General features: G+C 35.1%; 1 protein-coding gene and 1 pseudogene across 1 annotated transcript in view; one reads left to right on the top strand and one right to left on the bottom strand.

Moving 5' to 3' along the window:
- The window catches only part of CNTNAP2 (contactin associated protein 2), a 2,351,919-nt gene that overhangs the window by 1,586,795 nt on the left and 739,378 nt on the right, over positions 1-25,746 (bottom strand). The window lies entirely within an intron of this gene.
- Positions 921-24,641, top strand: LOC139438984 (large ribosomal subunit protein mL44-like; annotated as a pseudogene).

The raw sequence follows: 25,746 nt of genomic DNA, 5'->3' as shown, positions 1-25,746 counted from the left end.
TTGCCATGTGGCAGAGGAATCAAGGATTGCCAGCAGCCTGTCTTCAGGAAGAAAGCATCATCTTGACGATGCCTTGATTTAAACATTCATGGCCTCAAAATGTAAGCAAATTATCTCCTATTATTTAAATCCAACCCAGGTCATGGTATATGGTTTTAAGCAACCTACAGAAGTAAAACTGATTTTGGTACCAGAAGAGTGGGGTGCTGCTATCACAAATATCAAAAATGTGGAAACGGCTTTGCAGTTGGGTAATGGGTAGACACTGAAAGAATTGTGAGGTGGTTGATAGAAAAGGCCTAGATTACTTGAAAGGGGACTTTGGTAGAAACACGGATGCTAACGGTACTTCCAATGAGGCCTTAGACAGGAATGATGAATGTTTCCTTTCAACTTGGGAAAAAAGTTTTCTGTTTTAAAGTGTCAGAGAACTCAGTAAAAGTGAGTTCTAATATTAGATGGAAGGCAGAATTTGAAAATAATGAGTTTTGGATATTTAGCTGAGGAGATTTACAAATTAAATTTGGAAAGCCCTGCCTGGTTTATCTTTGCAGCTTATAGTAGAATGCAAGAGGAAAAGGGATAAGCTGAAAACTGAACTCCTCAGCACAAAGAATCCAGAAACTGATGGTTTGGAAAATTCTGAGTGCCCAGAAAATAAGTCCTCAGAGATTCGTGCTCCATGTGAGTATTTAACTGAACTTGGAAACAGTGGGCCATTTAAGTGCAAGTTATGATTGGAAATGCAGGTATCTAGAAAGGATTTGTGGGAAGTCCTTTTGTGTGATTGTTTGGACCCCTGTGTAGTACATGTGAAACTAAATTTTCTCGAGATTTGTATAAATGGAACCACTGCCAATATGGACTAAAATGGACAGAAAAGGGACAGATTGAAGGGAAAATCACTTTAAAGCTAGGGCATGGAAGCTGTGGTGGGCCTGAAGACATCTTCTCGAATCAAAGAGGAGACCCACTCATATGTGGGAAAAGGGTGAGTAGGCCCTGGTACTTGGAGATGGGGGCCTTCCACTACTTTGTTCAGGAAGAGTGTTACCACCCCGGTTTACTCAGATGCCTGGGGTTTGTGGAGAATCTGGCCACTACCCCAGTACTTATTGAGGGTAGAGCCTAGGGTCCAGCCACCACTCTCATGCTTGATGAGGGTGGAACTGACAGTCTTGCCATGTGGGGGAGGAGTCAATGGTCCCCAGCAGCTGGTAGTCAGGAAAAAAGCATCATCTTGATGATACCTTGATTTGAATATTTTCACAGCCTCAAAGCGAGAAGCTTATGAGCTAATGAATCCTCATTGTTAAAAGTCTATCCATTTCATGGTGTATTGCTATCAGCAGCCTAACAAACCCAAACACTCTTAGAGGAATTAAAGAGTAGAGTTGTGTATTGAGGACACAGTATTATTGGGTTTTGCATTTACCTTTTTGGTTACCTTTACTGAAGTTCTTCACTTCTTTACATAACTCTTTCCTATCATTTCATTTCACTCTACATAACTCCTATTGGTAATTCTTTCAGTGCAGATCTTTTGTTATAAACTCTCTCAGTTTCCGTTTTTTGTGAATATTTTAAATTCCCATTCAATTTTGAAGAACAGTTTTACCAGATAAAGAATTTTTGGCTGGCAGTTTTTTTCTTTCAGTACCTTAAATACATCATACCACTGCCTTCTCTCCTCCATGTTTTCTGATGAGAAATTGGCACTTAGTCTTATTGAGAATTCCTGAATGTGATAAATCACTTTTCTTTTGCTGCCGAATTCTCTTTTCATCTTTGGCATTTGACTTTCCGATTAGTACATGTCTCAAAGTAGGTCTATTAGGGTCTCTTCTGTTTAGAGTACAATGTGCTCTTGGAAATATTTGTCTTTTGTAAGAGTTGGGAAATGTTTGCCCATTGTTTCCTCAAATATACACTGTCCTTTTTCCCTTTTCTTCACCTTCTGGGACACCCATGAAGTTTATGTTCCTGGGATATAAAAAAGTGCTCAACTTTTTCCATTTTTTTCTGCTATCTGTTCTTCTGACTGTATAGTTTCAGTTGTCCTATCTTGGACTATGCTCACTTTTTTTATCTGCCTGTTGAAATCTGCTGTAGTATACCTCTACTAGCATTTTAAATTTCCATTATTATGCCTTTCACCCCCAAAATTTCTGTTATGCTTCTTTTTAAATTTTTGAATTCTTCTTTATGCTTGCTGTCGGTTTTCTTAATATCCTTTAGTTCTATATCCACCATTAGTTTATTTCTATCTATATTTTCTGTCATCTCTTTTAATTGACTTCAAAGATTTGTTTGAAATTGTTAAATTTTTTGTTAACTTCTGTCTCCTCTGAACTTTTAATTTCTTCTCTTGACTGAGCCATACCTTCTTATTTCTTAGTATGGCTTGTAATTTTTAGCTGATGTCTGGACATCTGACTATTTTGATATGCTAATTCTGTAGGTCAATCTCTCTCTCTTGCCTAGGGTTTTATTGTTGATTTGTGTTAAGGCTCTTCTTTGGTGCTTGGTGCAACTAATTCTGGACCTTTAAAGTAGCCTGTGTTTAAATGTTCAGGTTTTCTCAGATCTTCTGCATATGATTCTTGCCCAGAATAAGCTGTACAATTTTTAAGATTGCCTTTTTCGTGTGCAACTGTTTGAAATCCAAGAGAAAGCTTCCTTTATCCTTTGTTCCTTCTCCAGGAATCTTGATCTGTACTGTTTGTTTTTATGCAGAATTATCTCCCGGCTATGATTTTTAAAAAAATTCTCTCCTTCACTCATTGTCCACTTTTATTGCAATTTTTAGTTCTGGGACCTCTCCTGTCTTATAGCAGTTCAGGGCAACCCTCCACTTTTTTTTTCCATAGGATTTTTTGTCTCTGATTACTTCCCATAAGGGTCTCCCTCCCTGAGAAATCAGATGGGATCAATTCAGGAAGGATCATTTTTCATTTAGCTAATCCAGCAATCAGAGACTGGGTTGGGTGGGCATACCTCTTGCCAGCAGTTCTGCCATAGTCTCCTTTTTTATTCCCCCTGAGGGCTCTTTTTTTTAAAGATTCATTTATTTATTTATTTCTCTCTCCTTCCCCCCTCACCCCAGTTGTCTGTTCTCTGTGTCTATTTGCTGCGTCTTCTTTGTCCGCTTTTGTTGTCAGCGGCACGGGAAGCTGTGTTTCTTCTTTTTGTTGCGTCATCTTGTTGGGTCAGTTCTCCATGTGTGTGGCACCATTCCTGTGCAGGCCGCACTTTCTTTCATGCTGGGCAGCTCTCCTTACGGGGTGCACTCCTTGAGCGTGGGGCTCCCCTACGCAGGGGGCACCCTGAGAGCTCTTTTGTATGCAATGCTCCTCAGCTGATTGTACTCCACTCTGAGTCTCTGCAGATCTGATTCTCCGTATCTGGATTTGTGTGGGATTCTAATGAACTGCTGTGAGTGGCTCTATGGTCTGCATCCTTAGCAGCAAAGACTAGGGTCATATTGTCTCTGTGTGACTCCCAAACTGTATGGGACTGAGTGAGGGTGTATGGGTCCAGATCAGTGGGTATGAAATGCAAGTTTCTTACCTGATTTTGGTGTCTTTTTCCTCAACTCAGTGTTTGTGGAGCACTCTTCCAGACTCCAGTGGTCCAAGAGAGTAGGATTGTCCTTTGGTTAGTTATTTCTCAGAGGAGACATTTCCAGGATAGATCTTACTTTGCCATGTTGATGACATCACTCTGAAGTTTCTTGGTTTTTATTTTTGTGTCACATGGCAATGTCTTCTCCTTTTCTTCTGTTCTAGGTTTTGCTGACTTCTAGCATCTCACTTCTCCCTGTGGCTTTCTCTTTGCACAACTTCCAGTGGTCCAGATTGAGGTATACCCTTGCTCAGTTTGCCACCCTTTAATCAAAAATAACATCTTGAGAAGGTCTTATTTACAATGGGTTTGCACACACAAAGGATTAAGTTTAAGAATATGTTTTTGTTAGCATTCATTATTCATCCTACCACAGTGTCATGTCTAATAAATTGCTGACTACTCAAAGTTTGTGAGTATTTCCCTCTATGCATTCTTCTAGGACTTTTAAAATATTGGATCCTTTATTTAGGTGCATGGTTTCTTTTTAATTAGATATTGTGTAGACAGTGCAGTACGTGGTCAATGTTCATTTTTTCCATGATAATATTATTCGCCGAGCACTATTTGTTGAAAAGACCCCCCTCTTACCAACTGAGTTAGGTTGGTGACTTTGTAAAGTCAATTTTCCACACATAAACAATCCCTGCAGGTACATGTTTATTTTTATATCTACTTTTGCAAAACCACTTTTTGTTTTTGTTTTTCTTTTTTCTCCAACTTGTTTGGAATCTTCTAGGTCTCTCTTGTAGTTATATAGTTTGTAATTTTCAAAAATGCCTTTAGATATTTTATTAGGAATTTATTGAATCTATATATAGTTTGTTGAGAATGTACAAATTAATACTGTCTTTCAATCAACAAACATGGTATGTATCTCTCCATTTAGATATTTGATTTCTTACTGCAATATTTTTTAGTTTACAATGCAGGAGTTAGGGATAAATTTATTATTTATTATATACTCCTGTTAGCATTTTTAAATCTTTGAAATTATTTTAAATGGCATTGCTTTTATAAATATTTTCCAATTGTTTAATGCTATACACGGAATTGACTTTTTTGGTATTGACCATGTATCCTGTCACCCTGCTAAATATATTCATTATTCTAGGAATTTTTTATATTAATAAAGATTTTGTAAACATAAAACCATGTCATCTGTGTTTGTAAACAAAAATTTGTTCTTGATTTCTAATCTTTAGGCTTCTATTTATTAATACCTTATTGCATTGATTAGTATCTCAAGCAAAACACTAAATGTAAGTGTGAATACAGATATCCTTTCTTTGTTCCTAATTCAAGGAGAAAATACTAGGTTTTTTACTATGAAGTATGACATTAGCCATAGGTTTTTATAGCTGCTGATTATCAATTTGTGATAGTTTCCTTTCATTCCTTTTGTTGTTGTTGTTGTTCTTGAGAATGTTTTATCATTAATGGCTGTTATATTTAGTGAAATTATTTTTCCACATTTATTGAGTAAATCACATGTGATTTGCATGTGTTGATTTTTGAATATTAAACCAATCTTGCTTTCCTTGGATAAATCTCATTTAGTCATACTATAATTATATAAATATTGTTGGATTTCATTTACTAATATTGGTTGAAGATTTTGTGTCATATTTATTATAAATATTGATTTTTAATTTTCTTTTCTTTGAATTTCTTTCAGGTTTTGGAATCATATCTTTATCCATGACTCATAAAATAGGTGAGAAGATATTTCCAATTCTTAAACTCTTTAAAAGGTTGGTAAAGATTAGCACTTTTCTTAAATATTTTATGGTTAGATCATTGAGAATTTTCTTTATGAGAAAGTTTTTGATAAATCTAATTTATTTAATAAATGCATGATATTTTTATTTTCTATTTCTTCTCAAGTAATTTTTCGTAGGCTATGTTTTCAAAGAAATTTGTCCATTTTGTCTAAATTATCAAATGCATTGGGAAAACATGTTCACATCTTCTTGTTATTCTTTTAATATCTAAAGGATCTGTAGTGATTTTCTCTTTATGATTTTTGGTGTTGGTGATTTGGGTTTTCCTTTACTCTAAATCAGACTTTCTAGTTATTAATGAATTTCAATGTTTTCATAAACCAATGTTTGGATTTGTTACTTCTTAGTTTTTTTTGTCTGCTTTTTATTTAGTGTATTTCTGCTCTTGTCTTTAAATTTCTTTCCTTTAGCTTCCTCCAAATAATTTTGGGTTTAATTATCCCTTCTTTGTCTAGCTTCTTAAGTTGAAAACTTAGGTAACATTTTTGTTTGTCTTCCTGATACAGTCATTTTATATTTCAATTCACTTGGTAATATTTTGTAATTTCCCGTATGATTTCTTCTTTTATATGAATTATTTTGAAGGGGGTGGTATTTAATTTCCTAATATTTGAAGGTCTTCTATATATGCTATTTTCACAACATTTTTAATTAATTCCATTTTCTTTATCCCCCTGCCCACTTTGTGGCTTTTTGCTTGCTGTCTGCTTTCTGTGTCTATTCGTTGTGCATTTTTCTGTGTCTGTATTTTTTATTTTTATTTATTTATTCTGTCCCCCACTTGTGGCTTGCTTGCTGTCTGCTCTCTGTGTCCATTTGCTATGTGTTCTTCCGTATTTTTGCTTGTCTCCTTTTTTGTTGCATCACCTTGCTGAGTTGGTGCTCCGCGGTGCTTGTGGGCCAGGTGGCACTCTGTGGCATGCGGGCAAGCCTACCTTCACAAGGAGGCCCTGGGACATGAACCCAGGGCCTCCCATATGGTAGACGGAAGCCAAATGATTGAGTCACAGCTGCTTCCCTTAATTCCACTTTGATCAGTGTACACATTTAGATTTCTATTATACTGGTTAATGTTCATGTACACTTGAAAATAATATGTACTCTGCACTTGTGTAGTGTTACATAAATATCATTGGTCAATTTGTTTGACAGTAATTTTCTAATTTTTGTCTTCTTTAATGATATTTTTGTGTACACATTGTATTACTTATAGGAAGGTGATAAAATCTCTAACAATAGAAGTAGATTTATCTATTTCCCTCTATTTTTGGAAGGTTTGCTTAATGAATTTGAAGGTCAGGAATTATTTTTTTGATTACTAGACTTATTTCTCCCATTATCTATTCTAATGCTTAATTTTGCAAGCTATATATCTTATGTTATATAATTTTGACCTGTATATTTACATATACAATATGAATCTTGTAGACAGCATATGGAAGCATTTTTACCCATTCTCACAATTTTCACCTTTATTTTTAATCCATTTGTATTAAATGTAATTATTGATACAGTTGGGTTTAAAACTGACATCTTGGTATTGGTTTTCTTGTTGCTCTTTCTCTTCTTGTTCCTCAGGTTCTCCTTTCCTCCTTCCATATTAATTAATGAAACTTTTAAAATATAATTTCATTTTCTTTATTGGATTCCTAGGTTTAGCATTTTTAGAATTAATATTTTGCTAGTTTCAATGAGACTATAATTATTTCTCCTTAACTTATGAATGTCTATTAAGAGTTAATATTATACAATTTCACACTTCTTATTTTAGACTTAAAAATTTCCACATACCAAATTTGATGTTTTAACAATATAAATGTATTTGTTTACCTGGTTTTTTACCCACATTATGTGCTATTGCCATTTATTTTCCTTCTATCAGTATAAACCCAAACTTAAACAGTTTATTTTTAAGCAAACTATGAGTAGAAAAAAGAATGTTAATCAGTTCAGGTATACTTCATTTCTTTATTCAAGATTTGAGTTTCAATTTGGTATCATTTTTTTTTATCCAGAAGAATACCCATTAACATGTCTTATAGTGCTAGTCTATCATTGACAAACTTTCTCAGCTTTTGTTTAAAAAATGTTTATTTTATTTCACTGTCTTTTTCAAAAGATTTATTTATTTATTTATTTTAACGTATCCCCTCCCCATCTCCCAGATGGTTCTCTTGTCAGTCTGCTCATTGTTTGTTCGCATTCTCCAGGAGGCACCCAGAATAAACCCTGGACCACCCACATGGGAGGTGAACACCCAACAGCCAGAGCCAAATCTGCTCCCCACAGACTGTGGCATCCGCTGGCTTCATGGCATCTGCTCCTTCAGGTGTCTGCTCATTGCTGTGGGGTGCAACATCCAGCTCTCATTGAGGCAGGGAACAGCATCTAGCTCTTGTTACAGCAGGGTGCATCATCTAGCTCTCATTTGGCAGATGTGGGTGTTGGCTTGTCTTTTTTTTTTTTTAAAGATTTATTTTATTTATTTCTCTTCCCCCTCCCCAGTTGTCTGTTCTCTGTGTCCACCCGCTGCATGTTCTTCTTTTTCTGCTTCTGTTGTCAGCGGCACGGCAATCTTTGTCTCTTTTTGTTGCATCATCTTGCTGCAACAGTTCTCTGTGTGTGCGGCCCCATTCTTGGGCAGGCTGCACTTTCTTTTGCACTGGGCGGCTCTCCTTATGGGGCACACTCCTTGCACGTGAGGTTCCCCTATGCAGGGGGCACCCCTGCGTCGTAGGGCACTCCTTGCATGCATCAGCACTGCACGTGGGCCCCCTCCACACAGGTCAAGGAGGCCTGGGGTTTGAACCGCAGACCTCCCATGTGGTAGATGAATGCCCTATCCATTGGGCCAAGTCTGCAACCCAGCTTGTCTTCTTTAGAAGGCACCAGGATCCAAACCCAGGACTTTCCATGGGGTAGGCAGGTGCACTCCTGGTTGAGCCACATCTGCTTCCCTTATTTCACTATTTTTCTTTTTTTGAGGTACCCTGCGCCAGGGATAGAACCTGGGACCTATTTCACTCTTGAAAGGTATTTATTCTTGAAATACAATTATAAACTTATAAGATTTTGTTTCAGTAGTTATGTGGATTCATTTATCTAATCATGAATGTTAATTTTTTACTATCAACTTGAGTGTTCTATAAAAAAAGCTTATTTATGTTTTATTGGAATATAATAAAATTTATAAAGCTATAAATTATTATCCAAGAACAAAAGATGCCTTTTAAGTTTATTTTTGTATCTTTCAAGTATGTTTTAAAGGTTCATTAGAATTATCAAAATTTCTTGTTAAATTTCTTGTTAAAAAATTTATATTATTGCTTTGTTACTTTCTATGTTGCTCTTATAAATTAGATTTACTTAAAGAGTATAGCTTCTCTTTGTGATTGTAGTAAATAAAGAAAATTGATTTATTTATATTTTCATATTTTACTCTATGAATTCTATTATATGAGTTTGTTTTAACATGATATTTCCAGATGCCATTATATAATTGACAAATAGGCATAGTTTCCTCCATTTTCAGTATTTATGACTAATTGATCACTCACGTAATTGCACTAGGCTCTATCACCAGCATAATGTTAAATATTAGTGTAAAATTGGGGAAAAGTGTTTTGTTCTGATTTTAGTAGAAATATCTCTTGTGTTTCTCCTTAAATGTGATGCTGGCTTTAAGACCAAGATCTCTGTGTGTGTGTGTGTGTGTGTTTATGTATGTATATTGCATTTTTGTGGAAGCAATACGGTGTATTAAATTAATGGAACTCTTAATATTGAAATAATATTTCATTTCTGGAATGAGTTTTATTTGGCTATACATTATTTTCATCTTATTTAGATTTTTAAAAATTATATTAGATTTTGTCAATATTTACTTAACAGTTTGTAATAATATTTACTTGTACTGTTAAAGCTGTTAATTAGGGTTAGATATCAATATTAAGCTTGCTTCTGTAGGAATAACTGCATTTCCTTTTTTTCTATTCTCTGAAACAATGTGCATATTTAGACTATGTGATGTTCTAAAGATTTGCTACATTCCTTTATGAATTAAGTATAATAGTCTAGATTTTGATTTCTGCACTGATGACACATTAGAAAATTTAAACAGCTAAAAATTCTGGGCAAAATTTAAAATTTAAAAAACAGCTAAAACCTGGATAACATAACACCGAAAAAAGAAAACTTAGTTCATTGTTGAGATGGCAATAATTTTTTAAAAAATCCATACAGAAAGAAAACAAAATGAAAGTGAAAGTGCAGAAAGAATGTGGCCATTAAAGCCAGTTTAACCTGTACTCACCTGCCAATCTCTAATTACACTTAGTTTTGTTTCAAAAGGTGCTCAGAATGGGGAGGGCAATTGACAAACCCTTTTGCCTACCTCAGGTGGGGAGTCCAATAAGAACCATCACAGAAAGCAGACATGGAAATTTAGAAAGAAACTATTTACAAATGGATAGAAGTCTTGCTTGGTCTGATATTGGTGGTGGGTTTAGCAAAAATAAAAATGATTCACAATGATTCACAATCACACACCAGTCAGCAAATGGGTTTTACCTAAGGAATACACATTTCTGATGTGATTGTTAGGTTGAAAATGTTATTTTAGAGGGGTTCCGGGTTTTATGTATTCCTAGGCACTTTGAAGAACAAATACACGTCTCCGGCAAACTGCACTTTGAAGCAAGGCATCAAAAGTTCCAATAGATCAAGATCCAAAAGCATGAGATCAAAGTATGACATCATAAAATTTACATTAAACCAACCATCATGTTTGAGAACCACTACTAAAAAGAGAATGATCACAAAATCAGTCTAACAGATACTACCAATATTGTAATTACCAAATATGGAAACATTTTAATGAATGCTTAATACATGTGATAGATAGAATAATGCCTCCCCCAAAAATGTCTATGTCCTCATCCCTAGAAACTGGGAATATGTTACTTCATATGGCAAGACAAAATTAAGTTTGCAAATGAAAATAAGCCTGCTAATAAACTAAATAAGATATGGAAATTATCCTGGATTAATTGGGTAAACCCAATCCATTGACCTGAGTCCTTAAAAGCAGGGTGATTTTCACACTGTGTGTGTGTGAGTGAGAGAGAAAGGGAGAGGGAGAGAGAGATCAGGATTGAAAAAATGTCAGAGATGCAACTTTGAAGATGTAGGAAAGGGCATTCCAAGAGCCAAGGAATGCAAGTGGCCTCCACGGTTGGAAGAGGCAAGAAAACAGATTCTCTCCTAAGCCTCCATCATAAATATAAATTAGTAATATGACACAATAAAAAGAGTCATCTACATTTTTAGAAGAATTCTTTTAGAAAAATTCTCATTTAAATCATCTAAAAATGAAAGTGCAAAGGAAAATAAGGCTTTAATGGATGTTAAGAAGCAGATCAAAGGAGCTAACAAAAAAGACAGGTCCAAAAATGTAGAATATTATGTTCCTTATTCCAGGATACTATAAACCTAGAATTTGATAACAACAAATATATCTTTAAATCTTTAAATCATGAGGGTAAAATGTTTTTACACAGGGCTGGATAATGAACAATATATGATAATTATACAAGCTAAAAGGTCTGTCTTTCACTTGACTTCATGCCTTAATTAAAATATTAGTCAAATGTTCACAAGGTATTTCTACAGCCAGCTTCTAAAATGAAAATAGCCTCAATTCAAAATTTTTATACCCAGAGACCCTCGATTTTCAAGGATGTTCTTTAAGAAAAAAAAAGTCATCCTACATATAAGGTCAGAGACACAAGGAAAAATAGTCTACATTTAAAAATGACTGACCAAACTCTAGTTTTACTTTTAAAATGATGTCTAATTTATGGATTAAGGATAATTTATGGTATAAATCTACATAAAGTTAAAAGTGAAATTATCACAGAAAAAGTACTTTAAGTTCCTCTATTGTTAAAAAAGGGGGGGGGGGGATAAAGATATTGAATGACCTTATACATTTAAAAAAGATATACAATTAAAAGTGTCCACACATCTTACTTAAAGTATATAACCTCTTCAAGAAGGAATAAAACAACTATGACCTCAAAAAAAAAAACTCAGTCAATTCAAAAGAGGACATAAAGGGAGGAAAAAACCTTAAAAGTACTTAATAAATATAGGTAAGCTTTAAGTTGTTTGTAATACTTTTCTCTTTTATTATTCTACAAGGAAATGCTAGGAGGCATTTTACCTTCACACTTCTTTTAGAAACCTTAATATGCTTAACTCAGTACGTGGCATATGATATGTGTTCAGGAAAGCTCTGATTGTCTCTCAAAGTTAACTATTTGGCTGATAAATGTTTGGGAATGGGTTTGGGTGTGGGGCAAACAGAATATTCATTAATTAGAATTATACGTTTTATGTATTTTCATTCATCTGTTAATTCTTCCCTTAATTAACCATTTTATTGAATGGCATTCCGAATTTAATTAGTAATTTTGAATTGAGGCTATTTTCATTTTAGAAGCTGGCTGTAGAAATACCTTGTGAACATTTGACTAATATTTTAATTAAGGCATGAAGTTATGTGAAAGACAGACCTTTTAGCTTGGATAATTATCATATTTTGTTAATTATCCATCCCTATGTAAAAACATTTTTATATTATGATTATATAGTGGCAAGCAAGAATTATAAGCAAATAATTAACTAAGACTTCAAGCACTTCCTTTCAATAATTTCTTATACTATTTATTCATTTGTGTGAGCTAAAAAAATCACCTCAGTCCAGTCATAAATGTCTTTATTGAAAGATATATTTAAAGTTTAGAATATGTGAATTTGTCAGTAACTGCTCTTCTTTAAAAACCAGGTTCGCTCTACACTTTCTCATAATACTGATCTAAAGAAGGATTTATCAAGTTCTCAAATAATTACTTTTTATAAAAAATATCTTAAGTAGTACCCCAATTAATAAGTTCTCTAATCATTGTCCTATTTAATGTCACTGGCATAAGGCCATCTACACCAGCACAACAGCAGTTAAGTGAAAACCCACTCACAGGAAAGTTTACTCAAGCACAAGAGCAGTTTGTCTTTGAGTCTATCTGAGGAAGTTTAACAAATGGAGGTACCAGAATGATGACATAATACCCTACTGTTTTTGCCCATAATGTTGTAACACACAGTAATGGAGACAAGACCCTCCAATATGTGCTTAACTGTACAAGCAAAACAGTATGAATGTATGTGTATCTTTCATAGAATTTTGAATTCCTAGCCAACTTAAATATAAATGAAAATAGCATCTGATTAATACCATCTGCTATAACATTTGAGGATTCTCTGTGATATCTTTGAGAGAGAGCCAAGTAGCATCACGCCTTTTCCCATCAAGGAACTAACTCAAATACTATGAATAAATATTAGTTCTCATTGATAAAGAAGTTTAATTGGTAGCATTAAGTGTCATTACTTTTGGTTAAGTTTCCAAGATGTCATAGGGTATTTAATGTATTCTGTCTACTGGGGAACATGCTAAAAGTTGATTCATTACTGTTTCTTCAGGGGATAACAATCTTTTCACTGTCACTGTTAACAGGAAAGATCTAGAAGCAATAACTTCCTTAATATTACATAAACTAAACATGATATTTGGAGTGTAACATTGAAGATAAATAATTCATATAATGTATCAAACGCTAAAATCCTTAATTCTCAAAATATAAAAACAAACAAATAGAATAAATGGCATTAATATGGATGAGTAATCTAAAGAACTGCAGGGGCTAAAATTCCTAGCTTCTAAAGTCTTAACACTGCCATGTACTTTACCCCAGAAAAACTGTTTTGCCATTATTTTTCCCAATTTACTAACTGACATAATGGAAATGGTAGCAATAATCCACATGGGGATGCTTCATAGGATTAATAATTAAAAGGGTTGGCAAGTACTTTTTAATTAAGTAGTTACACAATTGCCAATGAATAATAACCCCTTTATCCAGAATCTAATACCCAGAGGTTAATTGAGTTGCCAAGGTCTCATGTGCTGTCAGTATACATCTATATTCAGATTGGTAAATACATTTATCTTTTAATATTTATGAGGCGTAAAGTTTCCACAATCCAGAAAATTATATAAAAGTATTTTCTTTTCATTGTCTCATTTATAATTTTGTTATTTAGCCATTTCATGTAGGCAAGCAAAGTAAAGTATCAGAGCTATGGAAACTAACATCAGAGTCACAGAATATTTGAGCTGCAATCATGTTTGTAAAACAATCTTGCTGAATGCTGGCATTCTTCTGATTACAGTTTTTATATTAGGAGGTGATTTTCATAATCTCCCAATGCTTACAGATAGACTCACAATCTCCAAGTGTCAGGAATTTAGGCTTAATTATAATAATATTAAGTAACAACAGCAATTATAATACACTAGTATTATGTTTTAGTCTTTATTAAAGACTGCCTATCCACTTTTATCAAACAAGGCAATTTTATAAAACTGTAGAACACTTAAGAAAGCAGCTCATTATAAGGTAATTGTTAAATTTTAGAATTTTAAAAGGTGTTTAAGGAAAAAAATCTAAGGAACAATCATGAAAATAAATTAAAATTGAAATCCACATAATGTGAAAACAAACAAATCCAGCCTGTAATTTTCCTATTTTTCTATCAATGGCATGTTTGAGAGCCAGCAGCCAACAGGAAGCCATAGGACAAAAAATATGCAGTAAAATTCAAGGTTATTAAACTTCTTGTCATGAGAGCAAGTTTTTGTTGGTTAAGGGCTAATTCTACCCTTCAGGCCCTGGTATATGTATTTTGTCATATTTGATTACCAAAACTACAATGATAATAATATATTTTTTGGCTTCAAAAGATATTTTTCACTTCTTTAAATAACTGCTCTAAAGGAACTTATGTTTTACCTAGGTTTAGAAAATATATTTAAACTAATATATTTAAAATGTGCTGATTTTATAAGGATATTTTTTCCAAATTAAGTTACCTAGTTTTCTCTTCAACCTTCACGGAAATGAGAAGACAAATATAATGCATTTCTCTTTCAGATAAATATGCCTCTCTCTAATTTGTCCACATATTGGACCATAGAGGCTTTTTGAGAACTTTTCCACAGCCAAAAGGTACTGAGCACAGTGCCCTGCACACAGCAGGACTTTTGTAAATGATAATACATTTGCCACTCCCTTGTCTCCATCCCACAACCCTATGACCCTCCGGTCCTTTCCACATGTTCAAATTTTTCTCCATCCTATAAAAAGCAAAAGAGCAAAACAACATACCTGGTCTCTGCAACCTTCTTGACTACCCTTGTGCTCTCTCTTTCTCTCGCCTCTCCTCTCCTCTCCAAATTTTTAAGCATACTTTATTATCACTACCTCTACATTCTAATTAGGTGTAATCTCCATGGGGGCAGGACTGTATCTCTTTTATTACCCATAGTCAATGTATCTCCTATAAAATAAAAATAAACTTGATAAATATTTGCTTGTAAATGAATTCTTACCACATAATTATATTTATGTGTCTTCTGCCTGCATTAAACTAAACCTCCTTTTGAGTTTTGGCTGTGGACCCACCTAGAGGTAATGCTCTTTTTTCAAGTTTCATGCTTTGGCAGTAACTGACCCTCCTCCTCCTCTAAATGCCTTACTGAATGTCACAGTTCTGGCAATTTAAAAACAATTTTCTTGCATGTTTTCCTCGCTGGACAACTTTATGTAGACATTTCTCTTATATTTATCATGGCTTTCTTTTCTTTCCTTTTCTGTATTTTCTCACTGAGCAACCAAAATAAAATCTTTTTCTGTTTATTGGTCCCTTATCTGTTTATGGTTTGATCTTTCTACAGAGCTAGAGAATCTCATTTCTATCTGCCTGCTACACATCCCATCTAGATAGCTGCTTGTAGTTTAAATATATAGACTCATCTTTTCCTTCTTATCCTCCATACAGGAGAAGCTGCCAAGTTCTGTTGATGTTCATCTAGCCCTTTCTCCCATTTTCCCTACCATTCACCCAATCCACACTCTGATTATCACTTAACAAATAATTTCTTCATTCATCCCATTCTGCCTTGTAAATTTCTTCTACATGATTCATGCTTCAAAGCTATAAAAGAACAGAAAGTCTTTCTTCTTCTATATGACAAATATAGCTTTGAGGGACTTTAGGTGAAAAGTAAGGATTTATAATACATTAAGACAAAGATGATATTATTAGAAGAAACAAAATTATTCAGGGAGTTCCAAATATAAATAATAATTTGTATTTCTTTTAAAAATTTCCTACATTTGTAATTTGTTTATGTTTACATTTCTAAAGACTCAATCTATAAATATATGTATAGGTCAATTGAGAATTTATTTTGGTTATGGAAAGTAAAAGGGATTGGAGGGAATAGGCTTTAATGTCTTAGCACCTATGCGTTGCGGAAATCAATAAACATGAGGACAATAACACTTATAATTCTACCTAGTGACAAATGCTTCAAAGTACAGACACAAGATACATGTCTTGGAAAAGTTTCAGGAGTTGATGGAAAAGGAAATTGTCTGAATTGTCCATTCTGATTGATAGATAGTGGTTGGCTGTAGTTGCTTGAAGATGATTGCTAAAATAGATTCTTAGGTTGCTTCCAGGTTTGGTGGGAAAGACAGCAATGACCAATTAGTAGTACCTATGTGGGTACCAAAAATGTGAAGAATTGAAGAATAGTGCAGTGTGGTCGGACTTTATTTTTTCCAAACTAGACTTTTCAGGCTTCTCTATGCTGCCTTATCCTGTCATTTGGTGAATGTTCACTGTAATTATCCCAGTTTTAAACTGGGGCTTTCTCTCCACCCAATTTTAATTATCCATTTCTTGATTTTTACTTTTCCTTTTAAATTTTCTCTATATCATTGTATTTGGGGCGGGGGTGGTATATCAAATATTGCCATACATCCCATATAGGTACAGACCTAGATCTTACTCTAATTACATGACCATATTCTCTCTCTCTTTTCCTCTTCTTCCCCCTCTCTCTGCTATTGTTCTTTCTGATGATCCCAACTCCCTTGGTCTCTTTTTCAGAGCCATATTTTACCAATAGTCTCTGGGAATGAAATCATTTCTTCTAGGTTCTTCAATGAATGATTACATCTCAGCAACATGAAAATGGCTTGGAGTACATATTTGTAAGTTCATTTATTTTTATCTCTTATTCCCTCATTTTTTTTGCACATAGAATGCTAAAGAAATTTTCTGAAAATGTTCCTCATCTTTTAAAATTTCCTTCACTTCAAGAACTGAGAATTCCTCAGTTCAGAAAATACATGAAAGCCTAAGAAAAACAATTAATTCAGCATGGATGCATGTTTTTTACTTCTTAATTGAAATCTGTAAATGTTAAAGTTTCTCAAGTCTCAGTACTAAAGTCTTCACATCTTTATCATTTTACTTGATAAAAGTATCTGACCTTACAATACCTAAATACCACCTACATAATTATGATACTTAAATTTATATATCTAGTCCAGAGTACACACCAGTTCGAATCTTTTTCATTCAATCAACTCTAAACCTGAGGGAAAGTGGCCATTCACCAAAATTCATGCTTCCCTTTCTATAGTAAAAGATTATAACTGAGAAGTAGCTGACTAGCCAGGGTCTCCATTTCTAAGCATACCCTTTCATCTATATGTGAACAGATGACTAATTTTTATAAGAGAAAGTTGGTGGAAGTGATGTATGTTACTTCCTGTACAACATTTTCAGAAGTGGCTCAGTCTTTTCTACATGTTTTCCTCTTCTATGTGTCAAAGATGGAACCCAAGATAGGCTTTGAGGCTGTAACTTTACAATGACGGAATCCAAGGTGATTTTAGAAGCATATCTTGAATGTCAGAACTGACTTCAACCTCTGAATGACTGGTTGGAATAGAGGTACACACACTGACCAGGAACTCTGATTTTGACAGTTACAAGGGGGAAAAAAGATATTTTCATTCTCTTTGGACAATAATTTGTTTTGGGGTCTAGCTGGCATGTGTAAATACATGGTCATCCTCACTTAAACATCTCACAAGTATCTCAAACTTGGCAACATCATGCTTGATTTTTTCCCCCTAAAATTGCTCTTCCTCCACTCTTTCCCATTGCAGAAAATAAAAAAAGAATAATAGTGACATTTTATGTATTTGCTGTTTTGGCAATGTTCTAAATGCATTAAATATATTCATTCATTCAGTCTTCACAACTCTATGAGGGCCAAATTATTTTTAATCTACATTGTATAGATGGCAAATCAGAAGTACACAGAAGTGAAATAATGTACTCAAGGTCATTCAGAATGTATGTGTTGGTGACAGGAATCAAATCCAGGTGGGCTGGCTTTCAGGATCATGCTCTTAATCATTTTACTATTCTACCTCTTTCCGATTGAAGAACAGTGTTTTTAACCAACAAAATATATTATAAATAAATAGTTGGAGGAGTTGGAATCAAGAGAAGATATTGGTAGGAGAAAAGGCTAGAAGTGAGATTAACACATACAAAATATTTAACATATGTTAAGCAATTTTACATAGGGAGTTTAAAGGAATATTAGTCTTAAGCTACCCAACTGGTTCCTAAACTATTTTTTAGACAAGACAAAGGGAAATGGATTTAAAGTATTCATATGGTTACTTGAATGAATTAATAATTAAAAACTACTCTTTCAAGTTTTCAGTGTGCTAATTACAAATAATATTTTCATTCATTATATTATTTTGAACTGAATGTTTTTTGCCCAATTACAAAAATAAAATATTTAACATATTTCAAAATACGCAAACTTTGATGCATACTGCTATAGGACAGCTAGAACAAGATAGGTAAACCAATAGTAGGAGGTGGAATTAGAGTATGCAGGAATAGATTATGGCATATTTTTCTCTTAATCACTTACAAAAAATATTTCTTACACCTGAGGTTTGAAAAGGATTTGGCAAGAGAGTTTGAAATAGCCTTTTCTGACCACACCATGGATTGTAGACATCCTTATTTTATTTCTTAAATATATTTAATTATTTACAGCTGTTTTAGGATTATAGAATATTTAGAAGAGAGAAGTCCCATATGCCCTCCCCACATAGTCCCCTATTATCAACATCTTACATCAATGTCTTACATTTGTTATAGTTGGTAAAGAAATATTGATATAGTGTTATTAACTAAAAGCCATAGTTTACATTAGGGTTCCATCTTTGTTTTGCACAGTAGACATCCAAGAAGACATCTGGAGAAAGAATATTCTTGGCAGAGGAAATAGCCAGTGCAAAAACCCCAAGTCAGGAGCATGCTAGAATGGCTGAGGATCCCTGTGCCTGGAGCTCAGTGAATAAAGGGGAGAGTAATAGCTGAAGTCAGAGAAGTAACAGAGAATAAGATCTTATAGTGGTCTTGGCTTTTCTTCTGAGTAAAATATTCATCAACTGCAGGTTTTGAGCAGAGGCGTTACATGATCTGATTTATATTTGCAAAAGCAACAATGTGGCTATTCTGTGGACACTGGTCTATATGGGGCTAAGGATAGATATGGGAAGCCCTGTTGAGATTCTTAAATAATCACTCAAGAAATAAATGATGTCTCAGTCCAGGGAGGCAAGCAGTGGTTGTATTAGGGACATATTTTAAGGTTGACCTACTGGATTACCTAACAAATTGGATATGGGCTATGAAACAACAAGCAGAGTCAATGATAAATCCAAAGTTTTGGCCTAATCACTGAAGTAATGGAAGCATCATGTGAAGCTGGGTTTGGGGGAACCAGATTTCAGTTTGGATCATATATTTATATGACATCCAAATGGAAATATTGAAGAATCAGTTTTAGTCTGCATAGAGTTTGGTAGTCATCAGCATATACACAGTATTGAAAGTCTTAAAAGAGCCTGAGATCTTTTGGGGGTGGAGGGTGAGTGGGTGTAGATGGGAAAGAAAAGGGAACCGAGGACAGAGTCTTAAAGCATTATGACAGTAAAATGGCTCTAAATGCAAGGGAAAAAATAACACAGAATATTGAGAAGGAACACCTAGTTAGGCAGAAGGGAATTAAAGAGAATGTGGTGCCTGGAATTTAAGGGAAGAAAGTGCTCAATTGTGTTGAATTATGATTACAGATCAAATACTAGCAAGATTGAAAAGTGAGCACTAGTACAGTAGTGAGACTGAAAGCCAGATTGGAATGGCCTAAGAGAAAATGGAAGAAGGTAATTAAAAGAGAGCAAGTAAAACTTTCTTTTGAGCAAATATTCAGCAGTGGAGAGCAAAGGAGTAGTTGAGTAATCACTGGTGGGGGTGAAGAAAGGTTTTTTAAAGTCTGAAGAAATAACAGCATATGTGTAAGCTGAAGAGAATTAGAGTGAAAATTTTATGAAATGAGTGATAGAAGTTTCTAAAGTTAAGTTCCAGAGTTGGTAACATGGTATAGGATCTAATGTATTGTGGAGACCCTGGCACGCAATATAGACATGAGTGTGAAGTGTGCTCCGTGTCTTTTGTGGCTCTATCATCTATCGGTGGAGAGAGAGGAGTAGAGAGTGCAGGGCTCCAAGGGAGCTATTTTCTGGGCCAGGCCTGAAAGTGTTTGCTACCTATATGGCTTGTTTATGTGCCTGACTATTTTAATCAGAGAACTGAGGCTTGAATTCACACTCTTATCCATTTAGGAGGCAATTATTGGTTGGGGTTAGGATTAGGACTGGGTTTGGGTTTGCACACAGAGTCAGTGCCAGGGTAGGGTAAAGGTGTTTTATACTGCTCTCCCTTAGTACCTGATAGGCATTAATGTATAATGCTCCACTGGTGTTATTATTCATTCATTTTCTGTCAACAAATTTAAGTCCTATTAATCAGGGAGACTGATTATCTTCTTGGTGCCAAAATTTAATTTCACTGATGCTCTTTAAAACAAACTTTGATTCTGCTTTCCTTTTCTTTAAGATTGACCAGTTCTAGGTTAAGGAAAATGAAGTAAATTTCCTAACCTCTGTTAAGGTAAGCCTGAGAATCTAACATAATTTTCTGTGAATTGTCTCAAAATTTTACTTTTATGTTCAATGTCAATTGTTTTTCATATCATTTCATTCATTGAATCTGAGCCAAAATACTGTGTAAGCCTATCTTCTGAAGCTTTGAGAATTATCTGATACATAAAGGGAAAGCCTGTGTAGGTTTAAAGAGTTTAACCTTAAAACCACACATTCACATTATCATTTTCCCAATGTTGGCTTCTCCTTGGTGTTCCAAATATGTTAAGGTTGTAAGAAAGGCATTTATGCTGACATGTTCAACATGACTATATTAAATAAAAAATATAGAACAAATTCTTCTATGGAGAGGAATGTTAGACAATATGTTTAAATTATCATAATGGAAAAATTTTAAAAACTGAAATTATATTATTTATAAATATGATGACCTTTCAGCAAATGATATTATTAAATATGGGGTAAATATTTTAAAGCATTTCACCTTAGACTGCATGAAAGATTCTGAGTTGGTAAGTAAGCCAGAAAATACTTAGAAAAAGCCCTTTCAACTAGGTATAAATCTCTTCCTCATTGAGGCATGTTCTTTTTGATAACTGAACAGAATTAATGAGTCCAGTGAATCTGTAAATCATATTTGCTTGACAACATTCTCCAAGGAACACTAAGTACTCTTCTATCAAGAGATAGTCTTCATTTCTTCCTTAGACTTGATTTGCCAATGTAGATCTTGGTGATTTCTCCTGAACAAGATCTAATTGTGATTTATTGTCTTCAGTCTAGGCCCTTAGTGCTTCTTCGTACAGATGTTTTTGGGATATTGAATTGTTGTAAGCTCATTTCGTTTCTGTCTTATTCCCTTCCACTTCCAAATTGACTTTGATAAGCTTGGCTTGTGGTATCTTTCAGTTTTTTATATCTGAGGGAATATTTACAATCCTTGACATTCAGGAAATTATCATCCCCTTTCATCTGACAAATCTGTTGAACAAATATGCTTCCATAGTTTAGTTTTCTAAATGTGCATTTTTGTAGGACCAGTGAGCAGGAGATATTTTACTAAGTACAAGGGAAACTAACTGACTACTGTCATTACTTTGAATTAGGAGCAAATCTATGTAACACTGTATGTTGATAGATTTTTTTCTTGTATCCCAGCTCTTCTGGTCAATTCAGGTATTAATTGGCTGCTCATTAATTGTCTCTCAGATTGTCCCTCACTTGCTGCTCTTATGGTGATTTCCTTTTCTTCTACCTTATCATCTCAAATCTCCAATTTCCTCAGACCTCAGCCATCAGCTAGTTACTGGGAAAAATCCAACTGTATATTTGGATTTCCGTTATAGATTTCAAATACTGGTTTAAGATTAATATATTTATTTAATATACTCTTAAGACATTTAATTTTAAAAGAATACTCTATTAAAAGAAATAATGTGTTTCTAAAGCTGGATTATCAGGGAAATTTTAAAAAAATAATTTTTCTTAACATTCCATTTGGAATAATTTCAAATTTACAGAAAAGTTGCAAGAATGGTATAGAGAACACCTGTATACCTTTGCTCAGTTTTTATTTTGTCCTTTCTGTTTGCTTTATCATTTATCTACTTTTACTACTATCTATCTCTCTCTCTACACACACGCACAAACACACACACACACACACTTTTAAAATCACTTGAGATTTGCAATACTATACCTATTTACCCCTAAACACTTTATTGTATAGTTTCTAAATATAAAGGTATACATTGATTACAGTGTAAATATTAACTTCAGGAAATTTAACATTAGTACAGTGTGATTTATCACGCATATACCAACTTTATTCATTGACCCAGCAAAGCCCTTATAGGCTTTTTTTCCCCATCCAAGTAAGGATCCAGGCTAGGATCAACTATTGCATGTTCATGTCAAGTTTTTTTAATCTCCTTTAACTTGGAATAGTTCCTCAGCCTTTTATTGTCTTGAATTATGTTGACATTTTTGAAATTTATGTCACCCCTCCTTTTTTTCAGTTTCTTGTTTTAGATTTGACTGATGTTTCCTCATAATAAGTAAGATCATTTATGCATCATGAGCAAGATACTTACATGCATGATGTTAGGTCCTTCTCAGCTCATCACACCCAGAGGCACACATGTTTACCTGGCTCTCATTGGTGATTTTAATTTGATCACTTGGTCAAGATGTCATATTTGTCTTGCATAATTATTATTATTTTTTTTATTTTGGAAGAAGCAAATGTCTGTCTCCTCATCAAAATATTCCCATCCCCAGTTTTAACGTCCATTGATGTTTCCGGCTAGAATTAATATTTACTATAATGGTTACAAAATGTGATTTTCCAGCATGCCTTCCACATTTACTAGTCATCCATTGGCATTCTACTAAAAGCAAGTGTCTTCTCTTCTCTCCTATTTTCTCTCTCTCTCTCCTGCCCTTCTTTTCTTCTTCTCTTTTTCCCTCTCTCTCTTTCCTACCTTTACCTGTTCTTTTCTCTCTTTTATATATCATCTGTATGGTCTGAAAGATACGTTTTTTTCCCAATAGTTTATATTTAACTACTACCCATAATTATTTTGGTGTTCGAATTGGCCAAGATTTGGCAAGGATGAATCCCTTCAAGTTGGTCAATGTGTCCTTTTGGTATGAACTTGTCTCTACTTACAGGCATAACAATATATTCTGACCTCGATTTTTCTGCCCTGCAACGGCGTCCAGCCTGCTTGGGCCTCAATGCCTCCTGGCTCCGGCCGCCCTCACCCTCGCCCCGCCGGTTGCAGGGGGTGAAGAAGGGATGACGGGGGCGCCTTCCGCTTCCAGAAGGAGCTGGAGCGGTGGCGCCTGCCGCGGTGCCCGCCGCCCGTGCGCCGGTGGGAGCCGCCGTGGGAAAGGGTCAGGCTAGTGGTGGAGGATCCAGGGTCAGGCTAGCGGTGGAGGATCCGGGCTTCGTCGCCCGCGATCTCAGCGCAGCGGCGGGGAGGATTGCTCGTCGCTAATGCGGCCCTGGCTTGAGCCCAGGATTGCGTTAGATAGACAGACGGGGGACCGGGACCCGTGACCTGAGGCAAAGGAAGTGGATTTCTGCCGAGGACCGCAGCGAGCCGGGCTGCCCCCGACGCCTCGCAAGACCTATTTAGAATTCTGCCAACTGAGTGTTGTGAAACATGCGATCCACTGGAAGGGTAATCTTTATGTGAGGTTGGAGAGTATTGAAACCCCAGTTTAGTAATGCCTGAGAATTCTTCATATAGGAGGGAATAAAGCTCTCTGCACCACTGGGATGTAGGAGAAGAAAATTCAATTAATTCTGACAAGCCCAACTGGGATTACCGTGCTGAAATACAAGCATTTGGACATCAGTTACAGGAAGCCTTCTCGGTAGATCTTCTCAAAACTTCATTTGTTAATAGCTGCTATATTAAAAGTGAGGAGGCCAAACTCCAAAAACTTGGGATAGAAAAGGGAGCAGTTCTTCTGAATCTTAAAGATAATCGAAACTATCTGAACAAGGACTATCTTTTTCACAAACTTGTCTCACACAATTTTTTGAAGACGCGTATACAGACTTGCTCCCTGAAGGCATCAAAAGTCTTGTTGGTGTTCTCACTGGTGAGGACATAGTGTGTCATGTGGCTAGAAACTTGGCTGTGGAACAGTTAACACTGAGTGTGGAATTTCCTGTCCCCCAAACTGTATTACAACAGACTTTCTTTGCAGTAATTGGAGCTCTACTACAGATCAGTGGACCCCAGAGAACTGCAGTTTTCATCAGGGACTTCTTATTTACTCAGTTGACTGGAAAAGAGCTCTTTGAGATTTGGATGATAATAAATCCATAGGTCTACTGAAAAAAGAGTTGAAGAAAAGGAATATTTCACCTCCTGAATCTAGACTTACTAGGCAGTCTGGAGGCACCACAGCGTTGCCTTTATATTTTGTTGGCTTATACTGTGATAGAAAGTTGATTGCAGAAGAACCTGGGGAGACAGTGTTGGTTGCAGAAGAAGAAGCTGCTAGAGTGGCAGTTAGGATATTTTATGGATTCACTGAGAACAGACGTCCCTGGGACTGTTCACAGCTCAAAGAGAATTTAGAGAGCAGAAAAGACCATCACTGCCAGCTAGCCAATCAAAGATGTGGCAACTTGAAATTTGTGAGCAAAATAATGAGATAAAGATGTTCAAAGCTAGACATTTTTCAAATTAAAAAGGAAATATGTCTCATTCTCCATATATCGTGTTCCTAAAATTAAAATGTTAATCAGGTCACACACACACACACAAAGGTATTCTGAGCTCAAGTTTTACCCTCCTTGAGGGAAACCTGAAGTAATTCTTCTGAGAAACCCTGATTCCTTTGCAAAGGAATGGTAATAGGAACTAATGTCTGCACAAGATGCATTCATTACTACTAGGATGTCTCTATATCTATATCCATTCAACAGTCTGAGCTAGGAAATGCATATAATATACATAAGTATGTATATATACACATATTTACATATTAATACACACATAAACACGTATGAGTATAAACATACATGCATACACATACACAAATATATGTGTGTGTAATATAATTACATATATGTGAATATACAATACAACTTAAATATGTATACTATATAACATATAATATGTGTGTGTCAATATAATATATACAGTATTTTATATACTGAGAACTCTGGCTCCTAAAACATCAACATACTTACGCATTTTCTCAATGTATAATACATCTATATTAGTTTCAGAATTGCTGCAACTATATATACATATTTTCTCATTTCTTAGCCTTTCTTTCACAAAATTAACATAAAATAAATGCTCTTTTACACTGTATTAGTCATCCAAAGGGGTGCTGATACAAAATACCAGTAATTGGTTGGTTTTTATAAAGGGTATTCATTTGGGGTAGAAGTTTACAGTTACCAGGCCATAAAGTATAAGTTACTTCCCTCACCAAAGTCTGTTGCCACATGTTGGGGCAAGATGGCTGCTGACATCTGCCAAGAGTTCAGACTTCTTGGGTTCCTCTCTTTCCAGGGCTCCATTTCTCCCTGGATTCAGCTGCTGTGCACTCTCTCCACAAGGCCAGCTGAAGACTATCAGGCGAATGGCTTTGTCTCTCTCCCTGGGGCTTCTGCCACGTCTAAAGTGCTGTCTCTATTCCTTTGTGTTCTTCTCCTGTGTGTTCACTTTCTGGGCTTCAGCTCAAAACTCAAAACTCTGTCCTCTGTCCTATCTTCTCTGTGAGTCCCCACCCACCAAGGGGTGGGGACTCAACATTCTACTGATGTAGCCCAATCAAAGTCC

This window comes from Dasypus novemcinctus, chromosome 5 (genome assembly GCF_030445035.2).
Source record: "Dasypus novemcinctus isolate mDasNov1 chromosome 5, mDasNov1.1.hap2, whole genome shotgun sequence".
NCBI classification, from domain to species: Eukaryota; Metazoa; Chordata; class Mammalia; order Cingulata; family Dasypodidae; genus Dasypus; species Dasypus novemcinctus.
Note: the sequence above shows the minus strand (reverse complement) of the source record. Positions and strands in the feature narration are given on the sequence as shown.